A 19,652-nucleotide genomic window follows, 5' to 3' on the forward strand; every position below is an offset into this window, starting at 1 on the left:
ATAAAGGAACAAGATTTTTTTTTTTTTTTTTTAAGACGTAGCCTCACTCTGTTGCCTGGAATGGAATGCATGGCGGGAACTCAGCTCACTCCAACCTCCGTCTCCCAGGTTCAAGCGATTCCCCTGCCTCAGCCTCCCGAGTAGCTGGGACTACAGGCGCGTGCCACCACTCCTGGCTAATTTTTTGTATTTTTAATAGAAATGGGGTTTCACCATGTTAGCCAGGATGGTCTCGATCTCTTCATCTCATGATCTGCCTGCCTCAGCCTCCCAGAGTGCTGGGATTACAGGTGGGAGCCACCATGCCCAGCCCTTTTTTTGTTTTGTTTTAAATAACCAAATTCCAGACAGCCAATCATGATTGCAGTTTTCATGTTCTAGTGTTACCATACCCCCTAAGCATCCTGCAGATTGGGAGACAGACTGATGGAGGACAGATCTGAGGGAAAAGAATGCAGAATTCCACCATGTACCACCCAAGGTCTGGCTTCACAGTGGTTGAGATTAATCATCTTCTGTTCCTGATAGAAAAGCTAAGATAAGAATGAAACAGTACACATCTCTGGAAATATTATGGCTCAATTTCAAATTGGGTTATACAAATCTGCCTTGAAAAGCTGACTTGAGCCGGTCGCAGTGGCTCACGCCTGTAATCCCAACACTTTGGGAGGTTGGAAATTCGAGACCACCCTGACCAACATGGAGAAACCCCATCTCTACTAAAAACATAAAATTAGCCAGGCGTGATGGCGTGTGCCCATAATCCCAGTTACTTGGGAGGCTGAGGCAGGAGAATCACTCGAACCTGGGAGGCAGAGGTTGCAGTGAGCCAAGATCGCGCCACTGCACTCCAACCTGGGCGAAAGAGCGAAACTCTGCCTTTAAAAAAAAAAAAAAGCAAGCTGATTTGAGATGGCAGGACATCCCAAATTGATCTATACATTCAATGCAATCCCCATCAAAATTCCAACTATGTTTTTTCCAGAAACAGACAAGCCAATCCTAAAATTAATATGGAATTGCCAGAGACACAGAATAGTCAAAGAAATCTTGGAAAAGGAAGAACAAAGTTGAAGGGCTCACACTTCATAATTTCAAAGTTTACTACAAAGCTACAGCAATAAAGATAGTATGGTATAACAACAGGTATACAGACCAATGGAATTGAATTGAGAAGGGAAAAATAAATCCATACATCTACGGTCCACTGATTTTTGAGAAAGGTACCAAGGTCAATCAAAGGGAGAAAGAATAACTTTTCAACGAATGGTGCTGAGACAACTAGAGATCCCCATGTGTATTCATCCATTTTCTTTAGTTTATGAAAGAATACCTGCAACTGGATAGTTTATAAAGAAAAGGAATTTATTTCTCACAGTTCTGGAGGCTGAAAAGTCCAAGGTTGAGGGGCTGCCTTTGACCCCAGAGTCCCAAGGCAGCACAGAGTATTACATGGCCAGGGGGCTGAGCATGCTAATGTGTGAGCTCCCGGTCTTCCTCTTCTAATAAAGCCCCCGGTTCCACTCACATAACTCAGTAATCCATTAACCCACGAATGGGTCAATCCATCTGTAACCGCTACTATGCTTTGTTTAACCCCTCCAAACCTCATGTTGAGAGCTGGTCCCAAATGTTGGAGGTGAGGATTAATGGGAGATGTTTGGGTCACGGGAGTGGATCCCTCATGGATGACCTGGTACCGTCCTTAAGGTTCTCAGTGAGTTCTTGCTCATTTAGTTTCTGCCGGAACTAGTTGTTAAAAAGAGCGTGGCACCTCCCTTCCTTTTCTCACTCTCCTCTTTTCCTGTCACGTGATCTCTGCACACATGAGCTTCCCCTTTTCACCACAAGTGGAAGCAGTTTGAGGCCCTCACCAGATGCAGACATCAGCACCATGCTTCATATACAGCCTGAAGAACCAAGAGTCAGGGCACCGTGGCTCACGCCTGTAATCCCAGCACTTTGGGAGGCCGAGGTGGGTGGATCACGAGATTAGGAGATCCAGACCAGCCTGGCTAACACGGTGAAACCCCACCTCTACTAAAAATACTAAAACAATTAGCCAGGCATGGTGGCGGGTGCCTATAGTTCCAGCTACTCAGGAGGCTGAGGCAGGAGAATGGCGTGAACCCAGGAGGCGTAGCTTGCAGTGAGCCAAGATCGCGCCACTGCACTCCAGCCTGGACGACAGAGCGAGACCCCATCTCACAAAAAAAATAAAAAATATAAAATAAAATAAAAAAAGAAAGAAACAGGAGCCAAATAAACTTCTTTTCTTTATAAATTACCCAGCCTCAGGTATTCCTTTACAGCAATATAAATGAACAAGCACAAGGACAACGTGCTCAAGATGCAATCACCTCTAAAAGGCCCTGTCTTCTAATACTGCCACACTGGGAGCTAAGTTACAACATGAATTTGAGGAGACACTGAAACCACAGTACTATGCAGAAGAATTTACCTGAATCCCTACTTCAAACCATATGTAAAAATTAACTCAAAACAGATCAGGCCAGGCGCAGTGGCTCACGCCTGTAATCCCAGCACCTTGGGAGGTCGAGGCGGGCAGCATGAGGTCAGGAGTTGGAGACCAGCCTGGCCAACATGGTGAAACCCCGTCTCTACTAAAAATACAAAAATTAGCCAGGCATCGTGGTACACGCCTGTGGTGCATGCCTGTAATTCCAGCTACTCAGCAGGCTGAGGCAGGAGAATCGCTTGAACCCGGGAAGGTGGAGGTTGCAGTGAGCTGAGATTGCGCCACTGCACTCCAGTCTGGGCGACAGAACAAGACTCCATCTCAGGAAAAAAAAACAAAAACAACAACAACAAAGAAACAGATCAAAGACCTAAATTTAAGAGCTGAAACTATAAAATTCTCAGAAGGAAACACAGGTGAAAATGTACATGACCTTATATTAGGCAATGGTTTCTTAGACACCCAAAGTATAATAAAGAAAACATAGACAGGCATGGTGCAGTGGCTCACGCCTGTAATCCCAGCACTCTGGGAGGCTGAGGTGGGCGGGTCATCTGAGGTCAGGAGTTCAAGACTAGCCTGGCCAACATGGTGAGACCCCATCTCTACTAAAAATACAAAAAATTAGCCGGACTTGGTGGTGTGCCCCTGTAATCCCAGCTACTCAGGAGGCTGAGGTGGGAGAATTGCTTGAACCTGGGAGACGGAGGTTGCAATAAGCCAAGGTAGCGCCACTGCAGTCCAGCTTGGGCAACACAGAGAGACTCCGTCTCAAAAAAAAAACAAAAAACAAAAAAAGAATTGGTAACTACAAGCCTTTCCTCATGCTCTCAAGAAAAAAGAAAAAAAAAGAAAACACAGAGAAACTGGAATTCACCAAAATTAAAAATGTTTGTATGTCAAAGGATACTGCCAAGAAAGTAAAAAGACAAACTACAGCATGAATGAATATGTCTTGAAATCATGTATCTGATAAGAATCTGGTAATCAAAACATAAGAAGAATTCTTACAACTGCCCACTGTGGCTCACACCTGTAATCCCAACACTTTGTGAAGCCAAGGAAGGCAGATCAATAGAGGTCCGGAGTTCCAGAATAACTCGGCCAACATGGTAAAACTCCGGCTCTACTAAAAATACAAAAATTAGCCAGGTATGGTGGCAGACACCTATAATCCCAGCTACTCAGCAGGCGGAGGCAGGAGAATCACTTGAACCTGGGAGGCTGAGGTTGCAGTGAGCTAAGACCACACCACTATACTCTAGCCTGGGCAACAGAGCTAGACTCTGTCTCAATAACAACAACAACAACAACAAAGACTTCTTACAACTCAATTTTAAAAAACCCAAAAAGGCTGGGTGCGGTGGCTCACGCCTGTAATCCCAGCACTTTGGGAGGCCGAGGTGGGCGGATCACCTGAGGTCAGAAGTTTGAGACTAGCCTGACAAACATGGTGAAACCCCGTCTCTACTAAAAATACAAAAATTAGCCGGGCATGGTGTTAGGCACCTGTAATCCCAACTACTCAGCAGGCTGAGGCAGGAGAATCGCTTGAACCCAGGCAGCGGAGGTTGCAGTGAGCGGAGACTGCGCCATTGCGCTCCAGCCTGTGGCGGGGGGAAGAAAAAAAACTAACTAAAACTTGAGCTACCATATGATCCAGCAATCCCACTGCTAGGTATATACCCAAAAAAAGGAATCAGTACATCAAAGAGCTATCTGTACTCCTATGTTTGCTGCAGCACTGTTTACAACAGTCAAGGTTTGGAAGCAACCTAAGTGTCCACAAATAGATGAATGGATAAAGAAAATGTGGTACATATAGACAATGGAGTACTATTCAGGCATAAAAAAGAATGAGATCACCTGTAATCCCAGCACTTTGGCAGGCTGAGGCAGGAGGATCACAAGGTCAGGAGTTCAAGAACAGCCTGGCCAACATGGTGAAACCCCGTCTCTACTAAAAATACAAAAATTAGTTGGGCATGTTGGCACGTGCCTGTAACCCCAGCTACTAAGGAGGCTGAGCTAGGAGAACTGCTTGAACCGGGACCCAGGAGGCAGAGGCTGCAGTAAGACAAGATCATGCCACTGCACTCCAGCCTGGGAAACAGAGCAAGATCGTCTCAAAAAATAAAAAAATAAAAAAAGAACGAGGTCCTGTCATTGCAACAACACAACAACATGGATAGAGCTGGAGGTCATTGTGTTAAGTTAAATAAGCCAGGCACAGAAAGACAAACATTGCATGTTCTTGCTTATTTCTGAGATGTAAAGAAACAACTGAACTCATGGACACAGAGAATATAAGGATGGTTACCAGAACTAAGAAGGGTAATGGGGGTCTAGGGAACAACAGGAGGTGGGGATGGTTAATGGGTTAAAAAAAAGAAATAAAGAAGGACTAAGACCTACTATTCAACAGCCCCTTAATTGTACATTTGAAAATAACAAAGGGTAACTGAATTGTTCGTAACTCAAAAGATAAATGTTGAGGGACGGATACCCCATTCCCTATGATGTGCTTATTTCTCATTGCATGCCTGTATTAAAGTATCTTATGTACCCCATAAATATATACACATACTATGTACTCAAAAATTTAAAAAAATTAAAAATAAAGCCGGGCGCGGTGGCTCAAGCCTGTAATCCCAGCACTTTGGGAGGCCGAGACGGGCAGATCACGAGGTCAGATCGAGACCATCCTGGCTAACACGGTGAAACCCCGTCTCTACTAAAAAAATACAAAAAATTAGCCGGGCCTGGTGGCAGGGGCCTGTAGTCTCAGTTACTCGGGAGGCTGAGGCAGGAGAATGGTGTAAACCCGGGAGGTGGAGCTTGCAGTGAGCTGAGATCCGGCCACTGTTCCAGCCTGGGCGAAAGAGCGCGAGTCCAGTCTCAAAAAAAAAAAAAATTAAAAATAAAAATAAATTTTAAAATTAAAATTAAAAATAAAACCACAATGAGATATACACTCAATGAGATTACAGCACATCCACTAGAATAGCTATGCTGGCAAAGAGATGGAGAAACTCTTACATATATTGTTGGCAGGAAGCAAAATGACATAATCACTTCATAAGACAGTTTAGCAATTCCTTTTAAAACAAAATAAACTCTTTTTACCATATGACCCAGCAGCTGTGCTCCCTGGTATTAACCCAAATGAGTTGAAAACTTACATACACACAAAAACCTACACGCGAATGTTTATTCATAATCGCCAAAACTCGGAAGAAACTGAGATGTTCTTCAAAGGTGACTCGATAAACTATGGCACATCCATACAACGTCATATTATTCAACAATAAAAAGAAATAAGCTACCACAATAAGGCACCACTTCACAACCTTTAGGATGGTTACTATTAAAAACACAGAAAACCAATGTTGGTGAGAATATGGAGAAATGAGAACCTCTCTACACTGCTGATAGGAAGGTTATTTATGCTGTAACATAGACGAATCTTGAAAATATTGTGCAAATATGGTTTGGCTGTGTCCCCACCCAAATCTCATCTTGAATTGTAATAATCCCCACGTGTCAAGGGTGGGGCCAGGTGGAAACAAACGAACCAGGGGGGTGATTTCCCCCATACTGTTCTCATGGTAGTGAATAAGTCTCATGAATCTGATGGTTTTATAAGGGAGTTCCCCTGCACACGCTCTCAGGCCTGCCACCATGTAAGACATGCCTTTGCTTCTTTTTTGCCTTCTGCCATGATTGTGAGGCCTCTCCAGCCATGTGAAAGCGTGAGTCCATTAAATCTTTCCGTTATAAATTATCCAGTCTTAGGTATGTCATTATTAAAAGTGTGAGAACAGACTAATACAGAAAATTGGTACTGGGAGTGGGGCGCCGCTATAAACATACCCAAAAATGTGAAGCAACTTTGGAAATGGGTAACAAATAGGCAGAAGTTGGAACAGTGTGGAAGGCTCAGAAGACAACAGGAAAATGTGGGAAAAGTCTGGAACTTCCTAGAGACTTGTTGAATGGTTTTGACCAAAATGCTGACAGTGATATGGACGATAACTTCCAAGTTGAGGTGGTCTCAGATGGAGATAAGGAACTTATTGGGAACTGGAACAAAGGTGACTCTTGCTATGTTTTAGCAAAGAGACTGGTGGCGTTTTGCCCCTGCCCTAGAGATCTGTGGAACTTTAAACTTGAGAGAGATGATTTAGGGTATCTGGCAGAAGAAATTTATGAGCAACAAAGCTTCAAGAGGAAGCAGAACATAAAAGTTTGAAAAATTTGCAGTCTGATGATGCAGTAGAAAATAAAACCCCATTTTCTGGGGAGAAATTCAAGCCTGATGCAGAAATTTGCATCAGTAACAAGGAGCCAAATGCTAATTGCCAAGACAATGGAAAAAATGTCTCCAAGGCATGGCAGAGACCTTCAAAGCAGCTCCTCCCATCACAGTCCTAGGAGGGAAAAATAGTTTCCTGGACCAGGGCCAGGGCCCCCTCTTCCTGTGTGCAGCCTCTGGACTTGGTGCCCTGCATCCTAGCCACTCCTGCTGTGGCTAAAGGGGCCGAGGTACAGTTCGAAAAATGGTTTCAGAGGGTGAAAGTCCTAAGCCTTGTCAGTTTCCACATGGTGTTGAGCCTGCAGGTGCACACAAGTCAAGAACTGAGGTTTGGGAACCTCTGCCTAGATTTCAGAGGACGTATGGAAATGCCTGGATGTTCAGAGAGAGGTGTCCTGCAGGGCCGGAGCCCTCACGGAGAACCTCTGCTAGGGCAGTGCAGAAGGGAAATGTGGGGTGGGAACCTACACACAGAGTCCCCACTGAGGCACTGCCTAGGGGAGCTGTGAGAAGAAGGCCACTGTTCTCCAGACCCCAGAATGGTAGATCCACTGACATCTTGCACTGTGCGCCTGAAAAAGCCACAGACACTCAATGCCAGTCTGTGACAGGAACCAGGGGGGTGACTATATGCTGCAAAGTCATACAGGTGGAGCTCCCCAAGGCCATGGGAACCCACCTCTTGCATAAGCACAACCTGGATGTGAGACATGGAGTCAAAGGAGGTCATTTTGGAGCTTTAAGATTTGACTGCCGGCTGGGCACGGTGGCTCACGCCTGTAATCCCAGCACTTGGAAGGCTGAGGTGGGTGGATCATGAGGTCAGGAGTTGAAGACCAGCCTGGCCAAGATGGTGAAACCCCATCTCTACCAAAAAAAAAAAAAAAAAATGAGCTGGACGTGGTGGTGGGCACCTGTAATCTCAGCTACTGGGGAGGCTAAGGTGGAGTTTGCAGTGAGCTGAGATCGTGCCACTGCACACTAGCCTGGGTGACAGAGCAAGACTCTGCCTCAAAAAAAAAATAAAAATAAAAATAAAAAAAAGATTTGACTGCCCTGCTGGATTTCAGACTTGCATGGGGCCCGTATCCCCTTCGTTTTGGCCAGTTTCTCCCACTAGAATGGGTATTTACCCATTGCGAGTACGTCCATTGTATCTAGGAAGTAACTACCTTGCTTTTGATTTTACAGGCTCATAGGTGAAGGGACTCACCTTGTCTCAGAGATGAGATTTTGGACTGAGGACTTTTGAGTAAATGCTGAAATGAGTTAAGACTTTGGGGGACTGCTGGGAAGGTATGATTGGTTTTGATATGTGAGGACATGGGATTTGGGAGGGGTCAGGGTGGAATGATATGATTTGGCTATGTCCCCACCTAAATCTCATCTTGAATTGCAGCTTCCACAATTCCCATGTGTTGTGGGAAGGGCCTGGTGGGAAGCAATTGAATCGTGGGGGTGGGTCTTTCTCGTGATAGTGAATAAGTCTCGCATAAGATCCCATGGGTTTCTTTTTTTGAGACGGAGTCTCCCTCTGTAGCCCAGGCTAGAGTGCAGTGGCGCAATCTCGGCTCGCTGCAACCTCCGCCCCTCTAGGTTTAAGCAATTCTCTGCCTCAGGCTCTGGAGTAGCTGGGATTACAGGCGCATGCCACCACGCCCAGCTAATTTTTTTGTATTTTTAGTAGAGACGGGGTTTCACCATCTTGGTCAGGCTGGTCTTGAACTCCTGACCTTGTGATCCACCCGCCTCAGCCTCCCAAAGTGCTGGGATTACAGGCATGAGCCACCGCACCCGGCTGATCTTATGGTTTTATAAAAGGGGAGTTCCCCAGCACACTCTCATACCCGCCACCATGTAAGAAGACGGGACTTTGCTTCTCCTTTGCCTTCCATCATGATGTGAGGCCGCCCTAGCCATGTGGAACTGTGGGTCCACTAAATCTCTTTCCTTTATAAATTACCCAGTGTCAGGTATGTCTTTATTAGCAGTATGAATACAAACTAATACGTATGTTAAGTGAAATAAGCCAGTCACAAAGGACAAATATGGTATGAGGTACCTAGAATATTCAAATCCACTGAGAAAGACGTAGGGAAGTGGTTACCAAGGGCTGGGAAGAGAGGGAAATGGGGAGTTGCTTAATGGTTGAGGAATAACAAACCAGTATCACAACTACATGTAACTGATTGTCACATTACAAATTAACAGAAATCAACTTACTCTTCTTCTGACCTCAGAAAGAAATGTCTTATTATAAAAATGCATGCTAATTACCACAATATCAAGGAGCCACATATTAATATATGCTAAATTGAACATGATAAAAGGTTATTATTTAGCAAGAAGGACTTTTACTAGTCAGAATGTGTAATCTTGAATAGGGTTGACTATATTCAGCACAAAAATGCAGACTGGAAGACTAAACTAGTACTGGAAAAATGTACAAGAGTTAACTATTTACGTAAAAGTCTGTACCCAGTACATGACTCAGTTAAAAAATAAAAGAGATGTAATGTGACAGAAATCCTGAGTCATCAATAACATCACCTCCCTTAGTCACTTCTTCTAACATTTACTACTTCATGAACTTGAAACCAAACCCTATCTACATTATACCAATGAGTGCTCCAGCAGATCCTATTTATAACAGCATGGAATAGGAGTAAGTTCTACATCTCCCTTTAGATAGCAAACAGGATAGTGTAACAGCAGACAGCAATAAGAAAAATATACTTCCCTCCAAGTTAGCCTACCAGCTGAGTGCGGTAGCTCATGCCTGTAATCCTAGCACTTTGGGAGGCTGAGGAGGGTGGATCACCTGAGGTCAGGAGTTCGAGACTAGCCTGACCAAGATGGAGAAACCCTGTCTCTACTAAAAATACAAAATTAGCTGGGTGTGGCGGAACATGCCTGTAATCCCAGCTACTCAGGAGACTGAGGCAGGAGAATCGCTTGAACTCGGGAGGCAGGGGTTGTGGTGAGCCAAGATTGCACCATTGCACTCCAGCATGGGCAACAAGAGTGAAGCTCTGTCTCAAAAAAAAAAAAAAGCGTACTAATGTCTGTATTTACATTGGGTTTACTTTAAATGGTATTAAAAACAACATCCATATTTAAAAAACAAAACAAAATAAAAACTACAAAGCAAGCAAACTCTCACAGATATACAATGTTGAGGTGGAAAAAAATTCTGTCTGTAGAAGATGTCATCAAAACAGCCAACTAGAGATCCCCAAGGCTTGTCTCCTACACAGACCTAAATAAATAAATAAAACTCAAAAAAAATGGCCGGATGCAGTGGCTCATGCCTGTAATCCCAGCACTATGGGAGGCTGAGGTGGGTGGATCACCTGAAGTCAGGAGTTTGAGACCAGTCTGGCCAACATGGTGAAACCCCATCTCCACTAAAAATGCAAAAATTAGCCGGGCGTGGTGGTGGGTGCCTGTAGTCCCAGTTACTCTAGAGGCTGAGGCAGAAGAATCACTTGTACTTGGGAGGCAGAGGTTGCAGAGAGCTAAGACTGTGTCACTGCAGACTCCAGCCTAGGCGACAAGAGTGAGACTCTGCCTCAAAAAAAAAAACAACAAACAAACAAACAAACAAAAAAACCCTAAAAAAAAACACAACAGATCCCAAAGAAAACGAAATCTATAAAATGTCTGGAATTCAAAATAATGATCTTAAGGAAACTCACTGAGATACACGAGAATACAGACAGACAATTCAACAAAATCCAAAAAACAATTCATAACCTTAATTGGAAATTCAACAAAGAGATAATATAAGAAACAACCAAACAGAAATCTTGGAACTGAAGAACTCAAGGAATAAAATAAAAACTACAATTGAGAACTTCAACAATAGAATAGAACAAGCAGAAGAGTTTCTTTTTTTGTTGTTGTTGAGAAGGAGTCTCGCTCTGTCACCAGGCTGGAGTCCAGTGGTGTGATCTCAGCTCACTGCAACCTCCACCTCCTGGGTTCAAGCAATTCTCCCGCCTCAGCCTCCTGAGTAGCTGGGACTACAGACACACCACCACACCCAGCTAATTTTTGTATTTTTAGTAGAGACGGGGTTTCACCATGTTGGCCAGGATGGTCTCCATCTCTTGACCTCATGATCCACCCACTTCGGCCTCCCAAAGTGCTGGGATTACAGGCATGAGGCACTGGGCCTGGCCAAGCAGAAGAATTGCTAAATTTGAAGACAGCTGTTTTGAAATAATCCAGTCAAGCAAACAAAAAAAGAATAAAAAGCTGGGCGTAGTGGCTCATGCCTGTAATCCCAGCACTTTGGGAGGCCAAGTTGGGGGCAGATCACCTGAGGTCAGGAGTTCAAGACAAGCCTGGCCAATGTGGTGAAACCCCATCTCTACTAAACATACAAAATGTAGCCGGGCGTGGTTGTGGGCACCTGTAATTCCAGCTACTTGGAAGGCTGAGGCAGGAGAATCACTTGAACCCGGGAAGCGGAGGTTGTAGTGAGCCGAGATTGTGTTAATGCACTCCAACCTGGCAACAGGAACAAAACTCCATCTCAAAAATAAATAAATAAATAAATAAATAAATGAATAATAAAAGAATAAAAAAATGAAGAAAGTCTACACCTATGGAATGTGATTAAGCAAACAAATATTCAAATAATGGCAGTTTGAAAACAAAAAGAGATGGGAAAATGCATAGAAAACCTATTTTGTGAATTAATAGCTAGAAACTACTCAAGTCTGAAAGAAATGTGGACATCCAGATCCAGGACACTGAAAGGATCTCAAATAGACTCAACCAAAAAAGGTCCTCTCCAAAGCACAATACAGTCAAACTGTTAAAAGTCAAAGAGAGAATTCTATTTTTTTTTTTTTTTTTTTTTTGAGACGGAGTCTCGCTCTGTCGCCGGGGCTGGAGTGCAGTGGCCGGATCTCAGCTCACTGCAAGCTCCGCCTCCCGGGTTTACGCCATTCTCCTGCCTCAGCCTCCCGAGTAGCTGGGACTACAGGCGCCCGCCACCTCGCCCGGCTAGTTTTTTTGTATTTTTAGTAGAGACGGGGTTTCACCGTGTTAGCCAGGATGGTCTCGATCTCCTGACCTCGTGATCCGCCCGTCTCGGCCTCCCAAAGTGCTAGGATTACAGGCTTGAGCCACCGCGCCCGGCCAAAGAGAGAATTCTAAAAAAGCAAGTGTCAAGTCACAAAGGAATGAATCCCTATTAGGCCAGGTGCAGTGGCTCACGCTTGTAATCCCAGCACTTTGGGAGGCTGAAGTGGGCAGATCACAAGGTCAGGAAATCGAGACCATCCTGGCTAACATGGTGAAACCGTGGCTCTATTAAAAAATACAAAAAATTAGCCAGGCATGGTGGCAGGCGCCTGTAGTCCCAGCTACTCGGGAGGCTGAGGCAGGAAAATCACTTGAACCCGGCAGGCGGAGTTTGCAGTGAGCCGAGATCGCGCCACTGCACTCCAGCCTGGGCAACGGAGCAAGACTCCGTTTCTTTTAAAAAAAGAAAGGAAGGAATCCCTATTAGACAAACAGCAGATTTCTCAGAAGAAAATTTCCTGAGCCAGGAAGCTATTCTTAAGAAATGAAGGTGAGGGCCGGGCACAGTGGCTCATCACGCCTGTAATCCCAGCACTTTGGGAGGCCGAGGCGAATCACAAGGTCAGGAGATTGAGACCATACTGGCTAACACGGTAAAACCCCCCTCTCTACTGAGGCAGGAGAATGGCATGAACCCAGGGGACAGAGCTTCCAGTGAGCTGAGATCGCGCCACTGCACTCCATCCCGGGTGACAGAGAGAGGCTCCGTTTCAAGAAAAAAGAAATAGAAATGGAGGTGAAATAGTCTTTTGTAGACAAGCAAACTTTGAGAGAATTATTCACTAGACTGGCCTTACAAGAAATGGTCTAGGAAGTCCTACATCTGGAAGTGAAAGGATAATAACTACCATCATGAAAACACAAGTAAGGATAAAACTCACTGATAGCAAATTAAAAACTGAGGCCTGGGCTAGGCGTGGTGGCTCACACCTGTAATCCCAGCACTTTGGGAGGCTGAGGTGGGCGGATCACAAGGTCAGGAGATCGAGACCATCCTGGCCAACACGGTGAAATCCCCATTTCTACTAAAAATCCAAAAAAATGGATGGGTGCTGAGGTTCACACCTGTAATCCCAACACTTTGGGAGGCTGAGGCATGTGGATCATCTGAGGTCAGGAGTTTGAGATCAGATTGGCCAACATGGTGAAACCCTCTCTCTCCTAAAAATACAAAAATTAGCCAGGCATGGTGGCACGTGCCTGTAATCTCACCCACTAAAGGGGCTGAGCCAGGAGGATTGCTTGAATCTGGGAGGCGGAGCTTGCAGTGAGCCAACATTGTGCCACTGCACTCCAGCCTGGGCAACAGAGTAAGACTCTGTCTCAATTAAAAAAAAAAAAAAAAAAAAATTTGCCAGGTGTGGTGGCAGGCACCTGTAATCCCAGCTACTCAGGAGGCTGAAGCAGGAGAATCGCTTGAACTAGAGATAGTGGAGGTTGTTGTGAGCCATGATCACACCACTGCACCACTCCAACCTGGGCAACAGAGTGAGACTCCATGTCCAAAAAAAAAAAAAGGAAAAATGTAAAAGATAATAATAAAAGGAAATCATTCAAACACACAATAAGGAAGATGAAGTACAGAACATGTAAATATGAAATCTTTCAAATTAAAACTGAAAAGTAAAAATCACAATTGATTACAACTATATAAAACTGTATATACTGATAAAGATTAGAAAACAAAAAAGAAGAACAGCTCCTCTGTGAGCGTGATGAGATTATAAATATTTGGTATCGCATGATGTTTTATGAGCTTTTAGTCATTTTGATATAATTTTGTTTAGATAGCCACCTATGTCAGGGCATTAAAATACGATTCAATTTTCAAAAGTAGAACACACCAACTAGCTACATTGAATTATTTACACTAGCTTTCTTTTTTTTTTTTTTTTGAGACGGAGTCTCGCTCTGTCACCCAGGCTGGAGTGCAGTGGCCGGATCTCGGCTCACTGCAAGCTCCGCCTCCCGGGTTCACACCATTCTCCTGCCTCAGCCTCCCAAGTAGCTGGGACTACAGGTGCTAGCCACCTCGCCCGGCTAGTTTTTTGTATTTTTTAGTAGAGACGAGGTTTCACCATGTTAGCCAGGATGGTCTCGATCTCCTGACCTCGTGATCCGCCCGCCTCGGCCTCCCAAAGTGCTGGGATTACAGGCTTGAGCCACCGCGCCCGGCCTACACTAGCTTTCTTAGGACACCATCTGTAATCCCTACTACTGAATTCCAACATTTCTGAATTCTTACTTCTACCCACTCTTAAGCTAGAATGGCAGCAGACAAACAATAGCTACCTCCATTGCTGCAGTAGAAATTTATGGATAAGAAGATTTAAGAAGGCCAGATGTAATAGCTCACCCCTGTAATCCCAGCACTTTGGAAGGCCGAGGCAGAAGGATCACTTGAGCCCACGAGTTTGAGACTAGCCTGGGCAACACTGCAAGACCATATCTTTACAAAAAATTTAAAAATTAGCTGGGCATGGTGGTGCGCACCACCATACCCAGCTAATTTATTTTTATTTTTTGTAGAGGCAGGGTTTCACCATGTAGGCTGGTTTTGAACTCGTGGGTTTAAGTGATGGGCCTGCCTCGGCCTCCTAAAGTGTTGGGACTACAGGTGTGAGCCATGACACCAAACCTGATGTTATATTCTAATGAAGAAGACTAATTCAGGTTTCAGTAAATGTTTTTTTGTTTGTTTTCTGAGATGGAGTCTTGCTCTGTCACCCAGGCTGGAGTGCAGTGGCACGATCTTGGTTCACTGCAACCTCCACCTCCCAGGTTCATGCCATTCTCCTGCCTCAGCCTCCCAAGTAGCTGGGATTACAGGTGCCCGCCACCATGCCCAGCTAATTTTGTATTTTTGGTAGAGACAGGGTTTCTCCATGTGGGTCAAGTCAGTCTCGAATTCCCAACCTCAGGTGATCCAGCTGCCTTGGCCTCGCAAAGTGCTGGGATCACAGGTGTGAGCCACCACGCCAGGCACATAATTATGCAGTTTGTCATAGTAAGTGTGAAATCTCTAAGGACAGATGGATTTCTACTTATTTACAAGTACATAGTACATTTTTACTTGTACTAATGCCAATCATTTAAAATAGCAAGGTCTCAAAAAGCATTAAAAGTAATTGCTTCTGAGGGGAAAGATTCAGCCCTTTGACTGTCAGCCACTTCAAGAACCTCTGGGACAGAGGTTCAACCTTTATCCTTCACCTAGAGAAATTTTATTATAAAAAGAAAAGTTCACAACACTAGCTTAAAGTTTTTTTAAAAGTACCATTTAAAAACTGAAATGTTGGCCAGGCACAGTGGCTCACACCTGTAATCCTAGCACTTTGGGAGGCTGAGGCAGGTGGATCACGAGGTTGGGAGTTCAAGATCGGCCTGACCAAGATGGCGAAACCCTGTCACTACTAAAAATACAAAAATTAGCTGGGCGCAGTGGCAGGCACCTGTAATCCCAGCTACTGAGGAGACTGAGGCAGGAGAATTGCTTGAACCCAGGAGGCAGAAGTTGCAGTGAGCCGAGAACGTGCCACTGCACTCTAGCCTGGGTAACAAAATGAAATGTGCAGCATTATCTCCAGAGAAGTTAAGAAAAAAGAAATGGGGCTGGGTGCAGAGGCTCATGCCTGTAATCCTAGCACTTTGGGAGGCCAAAGCAGGCAGACTGCCCGAGCTCAGGAGTTCAAGACCAGCCTGGGCAACACGGTGAAGACCCGTCTCTACTAAAAAAAATACAAAAAAAAAAAAAATTAGCTGGGCGTGGTGGCATGCGTCTGTAGTCCCAGCTACTTGGGAGGCTGAGGCAGGAGAATTGCTTGAACCTGGGAGGTGGAGGTTGCAGTGAGCCGAGATCATGCCATTGCACTCCCACCTGACGAGAGCGAGACTCTGCCTCAAAGAAGAGCAAACAAATAAGAAAAAAGAAATGGGCCGGGCGCGGTGGCTCAAGCCTGTAATCCCAGCACTTTGGGAGGCCGAGACGGGCGGATCACGAGGTCAGGAGATCGAGACCATCCTGGCTAACACGGTGAAACCCCGTCTCTACTAAAAAAAATACAAAAAATTAGCCGGGCGAGATGGCGGGCGCCTGTAGTCCCAGCTACTCGGGAGGCTGAGGCGAGAGAATGGCGTAAACCCGGGAGGCGGAGCTTGCGGTGAGCTGAGATCCGGCCACTGCACTCCAGCCTGGGCGACAGAGCGAGACTCCGTCTCAAAAAAAAAAAAAAAAAAAAAAAAAAAAAAAAGAAAAAAGAAATGGAATAATAAAAAACATTGCAAAAGTTGAAATAGTTGAATTAAATAAATGAGATGTAGACTGGGTGTGGTGGCTCACACCTGTAATCCCAGCACTTTGGGAGGCCAAGGTGGGTGGACCACTTGAGGTCCGGAGTTCAAGACCAGCCTGGCCAACATGGCGAATCCCCATCTCTACTAAAAATACAAAAATTAGCCAGGTATGGTGGCACGGGCCACCATATAGTTCCAGCTACTCAGAGGCTGAGGCAGGAGAATCGACTGAGCCCAGCAGGTGGAGGTTGCAGTGAGCCGAGATCATATTGTTACACTCCAGCCTGGGCAGAAGAGCAAGGCTCTGCCTCAATCAATCAATCAATCAATCAATCAGTGTAGAAATAAGTCAATCTGATCAATTTATAAAAATACATTCCAAAAATAAGTTCCTCAACTGGTACAATGGATTGTCTTTAGTCAGTTTATTAAAAAATCAATTACTGTTTCTTCGAACATTCTTGAAAATGCGTAACTGCAATTTCTTTGGGAAAAAACATCCAAAAATAAACCATTGTTAAACAATATTTTCCATCCCACAACTAGTGGATCTTCACTTAACAGTTCCTTTAAAATGTTTGTATAGGCCAGGCGCCATGGCTCGTGCCTGGAATCCCAGCACGTTGGGAGGCCAAGGTGGGGGGGATCACCTGAGAACAAGAGTTCGAGACCAGCGTGGCCAACATGGTGAAATCCCGTCTCCACTAAAAGTACAAAAATTAGCTGTGTGTAGTGGCACGTGCCAGTAGTCCCAGCTACTCGGGAGGCTGAGACTCGAGAAACGCTTGAACCCAGGAGGTGGAGGATGCAGTGAGCCAAGATGGGACCACTACACTCCAGGCTGGGTGACACAGCAAGACTCTTGTCTCAAAAAACATAAAATAAAAATAAATAAATGTTTATATAAATGAAGATATCTAAGGGATTTTAATTTTCTTTTTTTTTTTTTTGAGACGGAGCCTCGCTCTGTCGCCCAGGCTAGAGTGCAGTGGTGCGATCTCAGCTCACTGCAAGCTCCGCCTCCCAGGTTCACGCCATTCTCCTGCCTCAGCCTCCCGAGTAGCTGAGACTACAGGCGCCCGCCACCTCGCCCAGCTAGTTTTTTTGTATTTTTTAGTAGAGACGGGGTTTCACCGTGTTAGCCAGGATGGTCTCGATCTTCTGACCCTGTGATTCGCCCGTCTCGGCCTCCCAAAGTGCTGGGATTACAGGCTTGAGCCACCGCGTCCGGCCAGGGATTTTATTTTCATTTAAAGCTGTAGTGTAGTATAATTATCATCACATGCACCTCTTCTCAGAACTAGACTGGAAATCCACGTTGTTGTTGTTGCTTGTCATCATTTCAGGTTTGTTTCTTGGGTTTTTTTTGTTTTGTTTTGTTTTGTTTCCTGACGGAATCACTCTGTAGCCCAGGCTGGAGTGCAGTGGCGCGATGTCGGCTCACTGCAAGCTGCACCTCCCGGGTTCAAGCTATTCTCCTGCCTTGGCCTCCCAAGTAGCTGGAACTACAGGTGCCCACCACCACGCCCAGCTAATATTTTGTATTTTTAGTAGAGACGGGGTGTCACCATGTTAGCCAGGATGGTCTCAATCTCCCAACCTAGTGATCCGCCTGCCTCAGCCTCCCAAAGTGCTGGGATTACAGGCGTGAGCCACCACGCCTGGCCAGTTTGTTTGTTTTTTGAGACAAAGTCTTGCTCTGTCACCCAGGATGGAGTGCAATGGCACGATCTTGGCTCACTGCAACCTCTGCCTCCCAGGTTCAAGCAATTCTCCCACCTCAGCCTCCAGAGTAGCTGGGACTACAGGCATCTGCAGTATACCTGGCTAATTTTTGTACTTTTAGTAGAGACGGGGTTTCACCATATGGGTCAGGCTGGTCTTGAACTTCTGACCTCATGATCCACCCACCTCAGCCTCCCAAAGTCCTGCAATTACAGGTGTGAGCTACCACGCCGGGCCTTTTTTTTTTTTGAGATGGAGTCTTGCTGTGTCGTCCAGGTTGGAGTGCAGTGGGGTGATCTCGGCTCACTGCAACCTCCATCTCCTGGGTTCAAGCAATTCTCTGCCTCAGCCTCCCAAGTAGCTGGGCACCTGCCACCATGCCCGACTAATTTTTTTGTATTTTTAGTACAGATGGGGTTTCACCATCTTGGCCAGGCTGGTCTTGAGCTCCTGACCTTGTGATCGACATGCCTCAGCCTCCCAAAGTGCTGGGATTACAGGCGTGAGCCACTGCGCCTGACCCAATTAATGTTCTTTATACAAGCATTATAGTTATCTTTATTATAAATTAAGAATAGTAAATCTTTTTTTTTTTTTTTTTTGGTGATGGAGTCTTGCTCTGTTGCCCAGAGCTGGAGTGCAATGGTGGAATCTCGGCTCACTGCAACCTCTGCCTCCCGGGTTCAAGCAATGCTCCTGCCTCAGCCTCTCAAGTAGCTGGGATTACAGGCACGTGCCACCACAACCGGCTAATTTTTGTATTTTTTAGCAGAGACAGGGTTTCACCATGTTGGCCAGAATGGTCTCAAACTCTGACCTCAGGTGATCTGCCCGCCTTGGCCTCTCACAAAGTGCTAGGATTATAGGCGTGTGCCACCCCGCCCAGCCAGGAATATTAAATCTTAAATCCAAGAAAAACCTGTGGTAATTACAGACCTCTACGAAAACCACCATTACCAATACAAATATGGAATGTACTAAAGGCTTTTATGTATGTGTATGTGTCTGTAACACACACATATATTCAGGTACTTTTTCTTTTTTTTTTTTGAGACGGAGTCTTGCTCTGTCGCCTGTGCAGTGGCGCGATCTTGCCTGGCTGCAAGCTCCACCTCCCGGGTTCATGCCATTCTCCTGCCTCAGCCTCCTGAGTAGCTGGCACTACAGGTGCCCGCCACCACGCTCAGCTAATTTTTGTATTTTAGTACACACAGGTTTCACCGTGTTAGCCAGGATGGTCTCGATCTCCTGACCTCGTGATCCGCCCGTCTCGGCCTCCCAAAGTGCTGGGATTACAGGCTTGAGCCACCGCGCCCGGCCCTGTTTTTTAATTTTCAACAACTGGCAAATGTGAAAGAATACCTAAGGCCGGGCGCGGTGGCTCAAGCCTGTAATCCCAGCACTTTGGGAGGCCGAGACGGGCGGATCACGAGGTCAGGAGATCGAGACCATCCTGGCTAACACGGTGAAACCCCGTCTCTACTAAAAATACAAAAACTAGCCGGGCGAGGTGGCGGGCGCCTGTAGTCCCAGCTACTCGGGAGGCTGAGGCAGCAGAATGGCGTAAACCTGGGAGACGGAGCTTGCAGTGAGCTGAGATCCGGCCACTGCACTCCAGGCCGGGCGACAGAGCGAGACTCCGCCTCAAAAAAAAAAAAAAAAAAAAGAAAATTAAAAAACAGAATATACATATAGATAAAAAATGGAATTAAAATTTGCTATCTGGTGAAAAGTTTATTTAAC

The 19,652-nt window shown here is 45.5% G+C and overlaps 1 protein-coding gene across 13 annotated transcripts in view; it reads right to left on the minus strand.

The window, feature by feature from the left end:
• Window positions 1–19,652, minus strand: part of BCL2L13 (BCL2 like 13) — a 105,695-nt gene that overhangs the window by 63,986 nt on the left and 22,057 nt on the right. The window contains exon 1 of one of the 13 annotated variants that reach the window (XM_033233010.1): window positions 1,608–1,745. The exons of the other annotated variants lie outside the window; for them this stretch is intronic. The gene's annotated coding sequence lies outside the window, so the exon portion shown is untranslated. Of the gene's footprint in view, window positions 1–1,607; window positions 1,746–19,652 lie in introns of those variants that run through there. 13 annotated transcript variants of the gene reach the window in all.

Source organism: Trachypithecus francoisi, unplaced genomic scaffold, assembly GCF_009764315.1.
Source record: "Trachypithecus francoisi isolate TF-2019V2 unplaced genomic scaffold, Tfra_2.0 Lachesis_group14, whole genome shotgun sequence".
NCBI classification, from domain to species: domain Eukaryota; kingdom Metazoa; phylum Chordata; class Mammalia; order Primates; family Cercopithecidae; genus Trachypithecus; species Trachypithecus francoisi.